Source organism: Orcinus orca, chromosome 13 (genome assembly GCF_937001465.1).
Source record: "Orcinus orca chromosome 13, mOrcOrc1.1, whole genome shotgun sequence".
Classification (NCBI taxonomy): domain Eukaryota; kingdom Metazoa; phylum Chordata; class Mammalia; order Artiodactyla; family Delphinidae; genus Orcinus; species Orcinus orca.
In genome coordinates, this window is record NC_064571.1 from 46,608,307 (window position 1) to 46,623,645 (window position 15,339).

At 39.0% G+C, this 15,339-nt stretch overlaps 1 protein-coding gene across 4 annotated transcripts in view; it reads right to left on the bottom strand.

Moving 5' to 3' along the window:
• The window catches only part of ACYP2 (acylphosphatase 2), a 176,364-nt gene that overhangs the window by 38,075 nt on the left and 122,950 nt on the right, over positions 1-15,339 (bottom strand). The gene's annotated exons all lie outside the window — the stretch shown is intronic.

The window sequence follows — 15,339 nt, forward strand, 5'->3', positions numbered from 1 at the left end:
ACCCTGTTTGCTCCCAAGGCTTCTGGTCTAGTTACTACCATCTGGATTTCCAGCTTTTTTTTTTTTTTTTTTTTTTTGCGGTACGTGGGCCCCTCACTGCTGTGGCCTCTCCAGTTGCGGGGCACAGGCTCCGGACGCGCAGGCTCAGTGGCCATGGCTCACGGGCCCAGCCGCTCCGCGGCATGTGGGATCTTCCCGGACCGGGGCACGAACCCGTTTCCCCTGCATCGGCAGGTGGACTCTCAACCACTGCGCTACCAGGGAAGCCCTCCAGTTGTTTTTAAGAGCCTGTTTTACTCATTCTGCTCTGCACGTGGCCTGTGGACAATTGCTGGGCATTAATAAAGTCAAGAGAGAGAAGAAGGGGGCTGCTTGGTCTCTGGTTTATGCAACTCCGTTGCTCTTCCTGCTTCTCTGATCACCTAATGCTGCCTGCTACTGGCTACACCCACCCCCTTAGGCTGTCACCTGCTGGATGAACATTTTCTAGACCACTGTCAGCTCCACTTTCTGGTTTTTGGTCAACAAAGATCTTCAGAACTGGTGGTAGACCCAGACTTCCTGCCATCATATAAAAGACCTTTCTATTTCTCCCCTAAAAGACCTCAATTCCTCACCATCACTCAGGAACCCTACTGACTGTCAGGCAAGTGGTTGAGGTGACGAGTTAGACCCTATTTGCATGGCAAGGATAATGATGGTGTCCTTGCTAAGTACCAGGCTTTCTCAGACTCAACCAGTGAAGCCATACAAAAGTTAGGTACTTTTGGGGCTTCCCGGGTGGCGCAGTGGTTGAGAGTCCGCCTGCCGATACAGGGGACACGGGTTCGTGCCCCGCTCCGGGAAGATCCCACATGCCGTGGAGCGGCTGGGCCCGAGAGCCATGGCCGCTGAGCCTGTGCGTCCGGAGGCTGAGCTCCGCAACGGGAGAGGCCACAACAGTGAGGGGCCCGCGTACCGCAAAAAAAAAAAAAAAGGTACTTTTGTCTCCCTTCCTCGTCCTGAATATGAAGAAGTGCCAGCAGTGCCAGGGTAGGTGTACAGTTTCTCTTCTATTTCTCATATCACTTCTATCTCTTTTTAAAAAGTGGTAGCTCAGAAGCATCTGCAGAAGCAGGCTTTTCGGTTTAACTTGGCTGTTTATCATTTCCAGAGGCAGAGAGATGGTCCTGTCAAGGAGACTACCAGAGCTCTCAGTCCCTCTCTGCCTTCTTCCCAGCCCTCACCCATCTATAGCAATGCCTAGATGGTTTAAAGAAAGACATACATGGAATGAATGGACGGAAGAACTAAAGAGATTGTGATGGATGCCTGCCCTGAGAAGGAAAACTGAACAGACGGCCAGAGGCAGAAATGAGCCAGGGGAAATATGGGCCTAGAATAAACACAGGATTGACAGAGCCTGCAAGGAAGGGATACCTTCTCTTGTTAGTGGTGATAGGAGGAGAAGTACTCTTCTCAGGATTGGGATGGGAGAATTGAAGGTGGTTGAAGTGCTATGTTGCCGAAAGATGATTTTTTTTAAAGAAATACAAACAATGCAACTTCGTGTGTTTTATGTAGAAAATTAATACCATGCCCTTAATTTCACTAGTATTTAGTAAAACCTTATTACTTTCTCTGTTTCTGTTTACTGGGAAGATGTGGTTGTATAGATTTTCTTTTGCTTTCAGTTGGGAACATTTGGGAGAATGTTAATTTCTTTCTGGTACAATATGGAGACTTTTGTGAATATTCACACAGTTTTCAACTCGTTTCTGTTAAAACTGTATCTTTAGAAGTATAATTTGAATAACTTGGTCTTATCAGACTCTGAGGACTTTGGAAACTGTTGTCTTTATGGAAAAATAACCTACAAAAAAATTGTGGCTCTGATTGTCTTGACAATTCACCCTGGTAACAACTTAATAATTGATGTATCTCTTTTCCTAAATGGCAAAAATACTTGTGAGATTGCTCTGTAAAATTGGAAGTGTACCATTGGCATATTTATCTTTCCTTATGTGCACCTTGGTAAAATAAACGCACGTAAACAAAACTAAAAGGATGAAAAATAACAAGGGTGGAGAAATACGCAGAGAAACAAGAATGCTCATACACTTCTAGTGGAGGAGTAGCTTAGTACAGATACTTTAGAAAATTGTTTGGCAGTATCTATGCACACCCTCTGATCCAGTTCTGGGAATATACCCAACAGAAATACATGCACTGCATATATTCACAAAGACATGCATAAAAGTGTTTATAACAGCCCAATTCTAAGAGCAGGAACTGCACCAGCATCTATCAACAGTAGAAAAAGTAAGTTTTGAAATACACAACGGAATACTATGAGAAATAAAAAACTATGCCTACGTGCAATTGTGAATGAATCTCACAAACATGAGGCTGGATGAAGGAAGCCAGTCACAAGAGCACATGCTGTGTAATTCCATTTATATATGAATTTTAAGAACAGGTAAAACTAATCTATGGTGGTAGAAGTTGGAATAGTGATTACGACCAAGAACAGTGAAGAGTCTGAGATTTTGCCCTGCTTACAGACTATTATGTTCCCTGCCTAGTTAACAGCTGCTGAGTCAAGAGACAAAGAACCTTACAACTCAATAGCCAGTGTCAGTATTGCAGCAACTTCTTGAGCCCTGCTTCCTAATTATGCAACATGAAGAAAGCCAGGTGACACCTGCACACACGCTGGGTTGCATTACAGGAGAGGAACCCTGAGTTTAGGTAACCTCAGTTTTATAATGGGAAGTAAACATGCCTACCCTTTGCTTTGAAGGGAGACATCTTTAACATACTAAACAGTATAATAAAAGACAATAATAAGAGACACAATCTCTATTTTTTCAAGACTTAAGCAAAACTGCCCTTTTCTCTGGAGAAAAACACTCTCTCTTGTCTTGCAAGGCTATTCAAATAAACTTGAAAGGGTACTCTGAACAAAGGCAGGTGGTATCTCTGCTCACAAGATGTGCAGAAGTATCAGAGACCCATGATAATTGTCTGCCAACAGTTGTGGGGTGGGGGCGGTACCTACTGGCTGGAAGGGAGGATGATGGTGGATTCTGAAGGGCTGGGGATGTCTGTCTTGATCTGGGTGCTACATACATGGGTGTATTCACTTTGCGACACTTCATTGAGTTGTACATTTGTGAAACATATTTTTCTATATGTATATTTAATAAAATATGCTTGCTTAAGAAAAACAAAAATTAAAAAGAAACCCAAAGTAAGCAAAGAAAAATAAAACAACAAAAACAACAACAAAACCCACCATCTTTCTGGAACTTCAATGCTAGGAAATGACTGGCCAATTTAAAAATATGTTTCAGGTTTTTCGGGGGTAGGCTGTAGGTCCATATATTAGAATTCTAATAGGATCATTTACTATACCACAAATGGTTAAAATCCATTTCCTGGGGGGCGGGGAATTTTTATCTAGGTATGGGCCATCAAGTTTTAGTATTTATATTGTTCCTGCTCTTTTTATCAACTGACTTTTATCAGAGTTGAGTTGTAAACAGTTTATTTAATTATGGTTTGTGATGGTTCATTTTCAAAGCTTAGCTCTTCCAGCTAAATAAATGATAAAAGCCAAATATTATTTAGTTCTGTTGTTCAGCAAGGATGATGCTATTTCTGAGATGACCCCATCACATTCTTGCTTCTTAAGATGGTCTGCATCAAAGTTTCATATCCTTTCTTTTTAGCCCTCCCTCTTTGAGGTATAAATATTTCACTGAGTGAAAAACAGAATTTCACACTACACCTTTGGCACATGCCATAGAAGACTGCAGTATTAATAGCAACAAAATCTTCTGTAAAACTAAAGAAATCATTTGGTTTGGCTTATTTGAGCAAAACCTTTCCATTTATGTATATAACAAGGTATTTGGGGACAATAAGGATAATTCAGTGTTGAAAATGGCAGCAGGTTTTTTTTTTTAACATAAAGGATATAAAAACATGTACTGATATGTAAGATTAACTTATTGCCTTTGAAACATAAGGTAGACTTAATTAGGCTTTTTACAATTCTTACTATCAATTCACATCACACATTATAATTTTAAATGGCATCCATATGGATGGCTTGCCCTGAATTTTCCAATGGCAAAACTCTCTCTTTGCTATTGGTAGCTAGAAGCATAAGAGATGCAGGATACTTTGATTTATGTAAAGGAGTCTAAAATTCAAGTTTAGTCTGTCTTACCAAAATAGATGAGGATGGGAAAGGTGGTAGGTGGGATTTTTAAATTTAGCATTAAACTGGAGTCTAGAGCATTAAACTAATAGTGCACTGAGTTATAAGTTGGGGCACATGGGTTCTAAAGGGCTCTGCTGTAAACTAGGCAAACCGATTAATTCTAAAGACACAGTTTTCCTCATCTTTTTAGTAACAAGTTTGAAGCATCATTTCTTCTAAATCTGAAGATTTACCTACCCCTTAAATATAAGCTTTCCCCAAGGTTCTGTGGCCTCCCCCGGCTTACTTTATCTCTGCTCTTCCTGAGTGACCTTAGCCACTTCCAGAGCTTCTGCCATCACCTTTGAGAAAATGACTCAAATTGGAATCTCCAACTCTTACTCTAAGATCAGGGTTTGACATGTCCTTTTGCACAATGTTTCCAGAATTGCTCTCTTCCTTTCCATATCTATTTTTACTTCAACATCTCTTATCTACATTACTAAAAATCTCTAGGCTTCCCTTCCTGAATCTGATCTTTCTCTTCCCATCATTCACACTACTGACAAAGTGATCTAATCCCTTTTGTACAAATATCCTTGTCAACACACCACTGCCTGCAAAAGAAGGTCCTAACACCCTACTGTTGCATTCAAGGTCAGCTACAGCCAAGTCCCTCCCTAACATTCTTGCCAGCATCTACTCACATTGGAGTCCTTGCTATTCCTCAAGCAGCCCATGCACTGTCTTGCCTCCGTGCCTTTGCTCATGACTTTCCCTCATCTTGGATTCTCTTCCCCCCACCCCCATCTTTGGAAATCCTACCATTCCTTCTAAATTCAATTCAAATGCCATCTCCTCTAAATAACCTCTAAAACCTCCTACTTCCCATAGTATTTTATTTCATACAAGTTTATATTTAAGTTAGTTCTTTATATGTGTTAGTAGTGTAGATAAGCCTTTGTCTCTCAATTTTAAGTTGTTTAAGATCATGTTTAGGTATCTTTTTCTTCTGTGATGAGTAAGACACAGTCCCTGTCTTCAAGTAGCCTACAGTCTTGCTTGGGAGCCAATGTACAGTGTAAGAAATGTTAAAATAAGTGCAAGCATAGAGTGCTATGGGACCATAAAAGAGGACTATTCTGCCCCCCCACCCCGAAGTTAGGAATATTAAGGAAGGCATATATTATAAAAGGTGGCTTTTAAGTTCCTCTCTAGACACCATACTAGACTGTAAGCTTCTTCACAGTATGGAATCTATTTTTTCATCTATATGTCTTTAAGGATATATATTTTATATCTAGTACAAATTAGGCACTCCAAAATTACTTAATGAATGTGTAAGTAAAAGATGCCTGAGTCCTTTATAGCTCTAAATGTGTAGAGTATGAATCATATTAGTCTTTTGTAGTGGTTTATTCCACTTATCGGTGGAAAATGGTCAAAAAATAATTGGCTACTGAAAACCTAATTTAAAAAAGGTAATAACTTATTTTTAGGTTTGAGGTTTTAGGTAAGTGTTAATTGCCATGCCTGCCCAAATAATTCCCAAGAAAGAAGAGCCAGGGCAGACTTCAGTCAAATCCTTACAAGTACCTTAGTTCTAAGTCTCGGAAAGGAGGCTATGTCGATAACTGAGCTGTTTTGCAATTATAGATCCAAATTGAGTAAAAATTGTGATATTTGTTCCTTGACCTCTAACTTCATGTAATTTAAAGAAAAACAACAGGCTGTATTATGGCTCTTAACAATAGGCTATACTAATAATAGCTCTCATTTATTCAGGGCTTACATCATGGTACCACTGTGCTACGCACTTCATGTGCATTATTCTCTTCTTATACAACTCTGCAAGGTATTCCTGACTCCATTTGCAGATTAGGAAAACAGGACTCAGTTGAGATTATGTTACTTGTGTTCAGTCAGTCAGCCAGACAGTGGTAAAGCCAGGACTCAAACCCAGGTCTGACTCCAGACTCTAGTAACTATACATGGAGAGAAATACTATCTTGTTTTACAGTAGAAAATAATTTGCCAAATGGCTTTTTCCCATTTGTATACAAATTTTCTTAGCATATAAAATGTTTTACTAATTTCTATGTTTATTAAAGTTATGACACATCAAAATCAGAAGTATAGTACTAATAATATAATTGTTTTTTTCCTTTGAAGACTGTAAACATATTAGGACCTAATTTCTTTTGATATCTGAATACCACTCACAAATGAATATAAGACACAATGGCATTTATGACACGTCTACTGTTGGTTCACATCCCTTTGCTAAAGGCACTGTCACAGCCAAAGCATATTTTCAGGTGTTCAAGCGGCCCCAGCAAGCTTTCGGCTTTAATTCCAGGAGTAACCAGCAGTATTTGGAAGACAATGCGTTTTGTCCAAGAACACCAAATAGCAGAGGTCTTCGGGGTGGGGAAGGGATTATGTCACTGTCTAAAAATCCTTCATAAACTTGGCTCCTCGGCAGTGGGGAAGAATGTAGAGCCAAGCCGCACATGTGAAGTCCCAACAATGTGATGAAAAGAAAGGGATAAAATGGGAAAATCTCAAGGAAAATGCACAATGGAAGAGAAAAATAATCATAAGTTTTCAGTGTTAATTTTGTGTACCCAGAAGAACACTGGTGTGAGACCTAAGATACAATGATTTTTAGCTCCAGCTTGTTTTCCAATGTAATTTTGGGACTTCTGGGGGGAAGTAATTGGAATTTATTACTGTGACTGGAGTTTATTACTCATGATGGGAGTGAGGTGGACTAGAAAGTCTTAAGTTTCCTTTTAGAGCTTTGATCTTATCATGCTAGGGAGGCTGCAGATACACACGCCTGGGGCTTTATGATTTAGAAATATGTTTAAACTCAAGAAATAGATGGACACCTTCTTAGCTTGATAAAATATACCCTGGTCCTAAAGTGACCATCAAGCTTACTGGGGAAACAGTAGAGGCATCCCCATTAAAGTCAGGAACAAAGAAGGATGTTCACTTGTCACCACTATTAAACAGTACTGGATGTTAGACAATATAGTTAATAAGAGAAAGAAACTAGAAGTACAGAAATTCAGAGAAGGAAATAAAAACTATCACAATTTGTAATCATTATGGAAAACCTGAGATATTCAACTGAAAAAGTACTGTAAACAAGAAAATTTAGTAAGGTAGCATGATACAGAATTACTATATAGATATCAATACATTTCAGATGAACAAACATAGTGAGTTTAAAGTGAAATGGAGAAAGACTCCATTTACAATAGCAATAATGAAAGATGAAATATCTAAGAAAAAGAACTTTAGAAGGCAGAAGACCTAAATAGACATTTCTCCAAAGAAGATATACAGACTGCCAACAAACACATGAAAGAATGCTCAACATCACTAATCATTAGAGAAATGCAAATCAAAACTACAATGAGATATCATCTCACACCAGGCAGAATGGCCATCATCAAAAAATCTAGAAACAATAAATGCTGGAGAGGGTGTGGAGAAAAGGGAACCCTCTTACACTGTTGGTGGGAATGTAAATTGATACAGCCACTGTGGAGAACAGTATGGAGGTTCCTTAAAAAGCTACAAATAGAACTACCATATGACCCAGCAATCCCACTACTGGGCATATACCCTGAGAAAACCATAATTCAAAAAGAGTCATGTACCAAAATGTTCATTGCAGCTCTATTTACAATAGCCCAGAGATGGAAACAACCTAAGTGTCCATCATCGGATGAATGGATAAAGAAGATGTGGCACATATATACAATGGAATATTACTCAGCCATAAAAAGAGACGAAATTGAGCTATTTGTAATGAGGTGGATAGACCTAGAGTCTGTCATACAGAGTGAAGTAAGTCAGAAAGAGAGAGACAAATACCGTATGCTAACACATATATATGGAATTTAAAAAAAAAAAGTCATGAAAAACCTAGGGGTGAAACAGGAATAAAGACACAGACTTACTAGAGAATGGACTTGAGGCTATGGGGAGGGGGAAGGGTAAACGGTGACAAAGCAATAAAGAGGCATGGACATGTATACACTACCAAACGTAAGGTAGATAGCTAGTGGGAAGCAGCCGCATAGCACAGGGAGATCAGCTCGGTGCTTTGTGACCGCCTGGAGGGGTGGGATAGGGAGGGTGGGAGGGAGGGTGACGCAAGCAGGAAGAGATATGGGAACATATGTATATATATAACTGATTCATTTTGTTGTGAAGCTGAAACTAACATACCATTGTAAAGCAATTATGCTCCAATAAAGATGTTTAAAAAAAAAAAAAAAAAAAAAAAAAAAAACTTTAGAAATGTGTAAGATTTATGAATACAATTTTAAAGCATTCCTGAAGGAGACAAAGTGAACAGCATGTCAAGTTCTTAGGAAGTCTCAATCTCATAAAATTGTTCTTCCTAAGCTAACTTAGAAATGTAATTACAATAACAAGGCCAAAACTTGAGGAAGGGGTGGGGGAGAGACAAGCAAATTCCAAAATGCATTAAAAAAAAAAATGTCAGCTTCCCCGGTGGTGCAGTGGTTGGGAGTCCTACTGCTGATGCAGGGGACACGGGTTCGTGCCCCGGTCTGTGAAGATCCCACGTGCCGCGGAGCAGCTGGGCCCGTGAGCCATGGCCGCTGAGCCTGCGCGTCCGGAGCCTGTGCTCCGCAACGGGAGAGGCCACAACAGTGAGAGGCCCGCGTACCGCAAAAAAAAAAAAAAAGAATGTCAACGAAGCCTCCAAAAATAAATACAAATGAAGGGGGCTATTTCTAACACTTATTATAATATAAAGCTACAATAATTAAAAGTGTAGTACTGACACAAGAATAAACAAATGAATCAATAGGATGGAACAGGAAGTCTAGAAATAGACCCCAATGCATACAGAATTTGGTGTATAAACATGGCATCTGAAAGTGAGGAAAAGATGGACAACTCAAAAAATTGTCTAGACAACTGGAGAGACATTTTTAATAAAATTAAGTTGGATTCATGCCTCATGCTGTACACCAGGTAAATTCCACAGGAGCAAAGATTTAAATTTTAAAAATACAAAATCGTAAAAATACTATAAGAACACAAAGGAGAACTTCTTTATTAACTTGGAGTGGGGAGGCCTTTCTATTATTTAAAATCTGGAGGCATAAAGGAAAATATTGATAAATACAACTACTTGAAAAAAGTTTTTAATCTACATGGTAAAAATAAAATCCATAAGAAAGTCAAAAGAAAAATCACAAACTGGAAATACATAAATTCATAACAAGCAAATTTTAGAATGGTGAGAAAGGATGTATACTAAAGAGCTGCAAATCACTGATTCAGGGATCTACCAAAGAAGGAAGCTAACTTTAGATTATACAGTTGGCCGTCTGTATCCATGAGTTCGACATCCAAAGATTCAGCCAATCACAGATTGAAAAAATATATATATTTTTAATTCCAGGAAGTTCCAAAAAGCAAAACTTGAATTTGCCACATGCCAGCAACTATTTACATAGCATTTACATTGTAATAGGTATTATAAGTAATGTAGAGATGATCTAAAGTATACAGGAGGACGCTCATAGATTATGTGCAAACACTACACCATTTTATATGTGTCTTGAGCATCCTCGGAGTTTGGTATCCATGGGGGAGGGGGGTGGTCCTGGAGCCAATCCCATTCGAGTACTGAGAGATGACTGTATACTTTACCTAAAGCACCAAGTATATGTCAAATACAATCCTATTTTCCATTTTAATGGAGGAAATCAATAACCACACGAGGCAAAATGAGTAGACAAGCCTGCAAAATGAGTAGACAAGCCTGCAGTTGTCTCAGGGACATCAGTGATGGGCTGGGTCACCTCAGGATTACTAAATTCTGTAAGCATATCCTGTTTGCCAAACCTGGTGGTTTCCATCCTGTTTGATGCTCTGCTGTAATTGCTGCAGACAGCAGTGACCTCACTGTGAAAGTCATTTCTGTAGTGGTGTGCATGGATTTGCACAGATTAACTCAAATATTATGAATACGGCAAACCTGCCGTTACCTTCACCAAGCATGCAATGTAGTCATGGTGTCTGCGCTTTTGTTAGGCCTGTTATAAACACATAGGTAATTTCTCCCATATACTATCATTTCATCTGAAACATTTTCACACTCTTAACAGCAATACATTTGATTAATAAATCTGGTATTATGGAATATGGTTTATCTCTTGAACAAAAACTTTATTTGATCATTCAAGAGAAAACTATGAATACTTCTTCTTCTCCTGATATAGGTAAGTCTCTATCTCATAGAGGAAAAAATACAAAACCACAAAACTTTTTTGCAATCTCTTCCCCCTTGACTTCAGATAGAAACAACACAATAATATCAGAGGTTTCAATTAAAGAAGTTTGAGGGAAAGCCCATGGTTATTGCACCTTGAATCTTTTCAGTCAATTTTTTTCAAGTTAGGCCTACCTCTTGAGCACCTGAGAACACATTTCAAATACATTTTATTAATAGAAGGTTTCTTTCTTAGCTTCAATATCACATTTAAAGCAGCTGGAAATTTTAGAACAGTCCAAGAACATACTTGTTATTTCCATGGAAACTTGGATAAGGGTCAGCTGGCCTATGTCATAAATAGTTTCCCATGATATGCCACAATTACAGATTAATTCAGCTTATAATAACTGAACTGATTGAATTAAAAATGTTTTTACTCGCAGGCATTTGCCCAGAGGGGATAGGGTGCTCCACTCTGGTACTCCTTGCTCCAAGGGTGAAAAGAATATATGCTTTGGGCCATGTCTATGGCACTTGCTCTCCAGCTAGCCAAAGGAAGAGAAGAGAACAAAAATAAAGGCTACCAGATTAAAAGGGAAGATTTTACCAAGAAAAATAAAAAGGTACAAAACCTCTTTACCTCAGTGAGAACAGAAATGCATCCCTTCGGCCTAAATGTTTTCTTTCCAGAATTACTAAAATAAAATAAAGTGCTAGATCTGGGTTCCACGGCAAAAGTAAAAGGGATCTTATTTTGCAGCCTAAGCCACTGAAGCTGGAAAAACACAGGCTGCTTGGTAATAAAAGCCCTAGGTCTAGCCCTCAGGGTTTCTCACTCCTACATCATTGTGTTCCTCACTCCATGTGCGGGAGGGCTGCTCATCTCAGAGTTGCTTGTCTAAATTGCACGCTTTGTAATATAAGCCTCAGTCTTGGGAATTTTCACTTGTTATGGTATTGATGAGGCAGGGGATGCTGCAACGACAAACTTCTGAGGACCAATAAAAATGGGAAAACTAAAAGTTGGAGAATGAGAAAGGTATTGATGTCTTTAGGTGTGCTACAGGAGCTCTGATGAGAGACAACTTTTTCAAGTTATTAGTCAGAAAAAGAAATATCGTTTTTGGAACAGGAGAGTGAGTTCTCTAGGCCACAAAAGTTTTCAAGTTTGACTTTTCTGGGAAAAGGCAATTTTCTTTTATGATTCTCTGCTTGTCATGTTTTGGTACACATGTAGACTGATTCCTGAATGAGGTGTGTTTTCCACCATAAATTAATCAACTGATACCTAGTTTTTCACTCTCTTCTTAGTTCAAGGGTTGTGACTTCATTCCTCATCTAAAATTTAGTTTCTAAAAATACACTACTGAGATATGGTGATATTCCCTTCCCCCAACACTTCTGTGGAGATGCTCAATCCTACCCACCTTCATTAGAGTAACCCCAGACCAACATCTTACCTAACCATGGAATTGTCCAAAAAGACTGTATTCACATGCACACCAACTTTTAACTCCCCACAGTTACTCCACCCACTAGCAGATATAACTACGTAAAAATGTTAAATTTCTGCAACTTAAAGTAATAATACTAATGAATAAATTAAAGTCAAGCAACAGACTGGGGAGAAATATTTGCCACATATGTAATAGATAAAATTATCATCCAAAATAAATGAAAACTCCTACGAATCAAGAACAAAAACGTAAAATACCACAACAAGGACAAAGTACATAACAGGAAATTCATAGAAGAGATACAGATGGTTAATAAACATATGGAAAGATACTCAACTGTATTAATCTGTAAAGATCTAACTTAATCAATAATGAGATTTTTAGGGCTTCCCTGGTGGCGCAGTGCTTAAGAATCTGCCTGCCAATGCAGGGGACACGGGTTCGAGCCCTGGTCCGGGAAGATCCCACATGTCACGGAGCAACTAAGCCCATGCGCCACAACTACTGAGCCTGCGCTCTACAGCCCACAAGCTACAACTACTGAGCCCATGTGCCACAACTACTGAGCCCGCGAGCCACAACTACCGAAGCCCGTGCACCTAGAGCCCATGCTCTGCAACAAGAGAAGCCACCACAATGAGAAGACCGTGCACCGCAAAGAAGAGTAGCCCCCACTCGCCACAACTAGAGAAAGCCCACGCACAGCAACAAAGACCCAACACAGCCAAAAATAAATAAATAAATAAGTAAATAAATTTATTTTTTAAAAAATGAAAAAAAAAATAAAGAATAACCCCAGACCCCCTCAACCATCCACGGGGTCACACAGGTAGGAACACCACATTAACTTCATTCTGAGAAGAAATCCCCACCTCTAATGACAGAATTCTCAGCCCCTGGACCACTGGGGTTACAATTCCTTCTAGGGAACACTCCCAATTTGTAATTGGTGAGTATATGTACAATTTTTGATATAAATACTTTAAATTTAGGGATTATTTTTAAAGTACATAGTTCTCACAACAGAAGAATTCTAAAACTAAATTCGTATGTAAACTATGACATTTAGAAATATTTACCAGTTTCTTCTTCCCTATTCCATCATGAAGACAGCTTTTTGGCTTTTTGGTGAGCCATGACTAAGGTCCTCTATTTGTCTGCCATCTCACCTTCTTAGGTAGCCATAGGTGGTAAAGTAAGAATCATATTAAATTTTAGCTCAGCTGTGATAATGCTGTGCCCCTTTCTAACCTTGGTGGCTTAGACAACCCCCTGGAGCTTCTTAGTCATTATGAGCTCAGTGCTTCTAATGAGGACAGATGGCACAGCCCCAAATACTCCTCTAGATCATAGCAGATACTAACAATCCTATTTCAGGGGTGAGGAATGGGAGGAGCAGTGAGGTGGTGGATGCTCTCCTCCTTCACTTTTCTAGGAAGCTTCATTTTATTTACCTCATTAGCTTCATTCTAGACTAGAAAATACATGGGCAGTGGGGGAGACTCTGGGTTGATGACTATCAGTTCCATTTCTGTGTTGAAGCTGACTAAAAGCACAAGACAGAGGCCATTCTCGCTCTCTTTATAGGCAGTGAAATGTGAGAGTATGGCATCTTTTCTTTCAGGCAGGATTCCTTTGAGACATTCTTGGAAAAGCAGCATAATCCATGAACATTGGGAAGACATGCTGACCTCGGGCAAGCTAGAAAAATACTGTAGGTGCCGGTGAGGCAAAATCATTACTATCAGAGGGGTCAGTTATCCAGCCAAGGAGCTTTGACCTACACGACAGGTTCTTTCTGAGTAGCTATAATGCCTGCATACTGTGTGTAGGTCTAGGCATTAGAGGTGGATTTATGATTTACTTAGGGAAATAAATGTACAAAAGACATGTAGAAAATCAGAGTTAGGTTTTTTTGCCCATAAAAAATGATGTATTCATGTGAGTCCCTAAATAGCTACGTAATAAATAGATATCCCTACAAACCACAAATGAAATAGACCAGGCATTACCCAGGTGCTGGCCAATTTAGCCTTTGAACTTATAAGCATTCACAATATTTTGCAAAAGTAATTGAATAAGTTTTTATGTGCAATCATAATAACTTCACACTATGAAAAACACTGGAAGTGTCTTAAATATACCTATTCATTAATTCACTGGAAAATAATGTATATTATTTGGTAAGTGCTATGAACTGAATTGTACACTCCCAAAATTTGTATGTTGAAGCCCTAACTCCAATGTGATAGTATTTGGAGATGGGGCCTCTGGGAGATCATTAGATTGAGATGAGGTCATGAGCTGGGTCCCTAATGATGGGATTAGTGCCCTTACAAGAGGAGGAAGAGACACCAGAGCTCGCTCTCTCGGCCATATGAGAACACTGTAAGAAGAGAGCCAGCTGTAAGCCAGGAGGACAGTCCTCACCAGAACCTGACCATGCTGGCACCCAGATCTTGGATTTCTAGCTTCCAGAACCGTGAGAAAATAATTCTCTGTTGTTTAAGCCACCTGGTCTATGGTATTTTGTTATGGCAGTCCAAGCTAACTAATGCAGTAGGTTTAATATTTTTTTAATTAAAAGCCTTTAAAAATTTATGGAGTACATGTCTAAACTAAATGATGAGATGCCAGTTAATTTAAACTAATGAAAGAAATGCTTTTGAACATATTAGTATTTCATTTTACTCTTTTAGGTAAGAATCATGGAAAGAAATGTGATCAAAGATACTATCTTTACATGCAAAAGAACAAAATATAGATTATAAAAATTAAAATCCTTGCTTAGCTTATTTCTCCTTGTCTGCTTTCTTCACTTTCTATAGAGAGCTCTATCTTCCTATATCCATCATCTATTAGTCATTCATTCATCCCGTAGATATTTATTGAGCACCTAACTCTGCTCCAGATACTAATTCCAGGGATTGGGATATAGCTGTGAGCAAAGAAGTCTCCTCTCTCTTGGAGTTTATATTCTAATGAAAGGAGACAGAGAATAAGCAAATACATATTAAATATATAATGTGTCATATTTAATAAGTGTTATGAAGAAACATAAACTAGATAAAGGGTTAGAGCACAGTGTGAGTAGAAGAGGAGGAGTCTGGGTAATAATTTTGAAAACATGGTCAGGGAAATCCTCTCTGATAAGACCACATTTGAGCAGAGACCTGAATCATGTAAGGGAATGAGTCTTGGACATGTCTGGAAAAGCGTTCCAGGCTAAGGAAGCAATATCTTCAAAAGTCTTGAGGCAGCAGTATGCTGGCTTATTAGAAAAAGAGCAAGGTAGTTAGAAACAAGTAAGTGAACAAGATAGAGTATGGCAGGGGATGGGGTCAAATAGGTTGCCAGGGATCCATTCAGGTCTGACCAGAAAGTTAGTGAGAAAGTCTCCAGAAGGGAGGGAAGAGGGA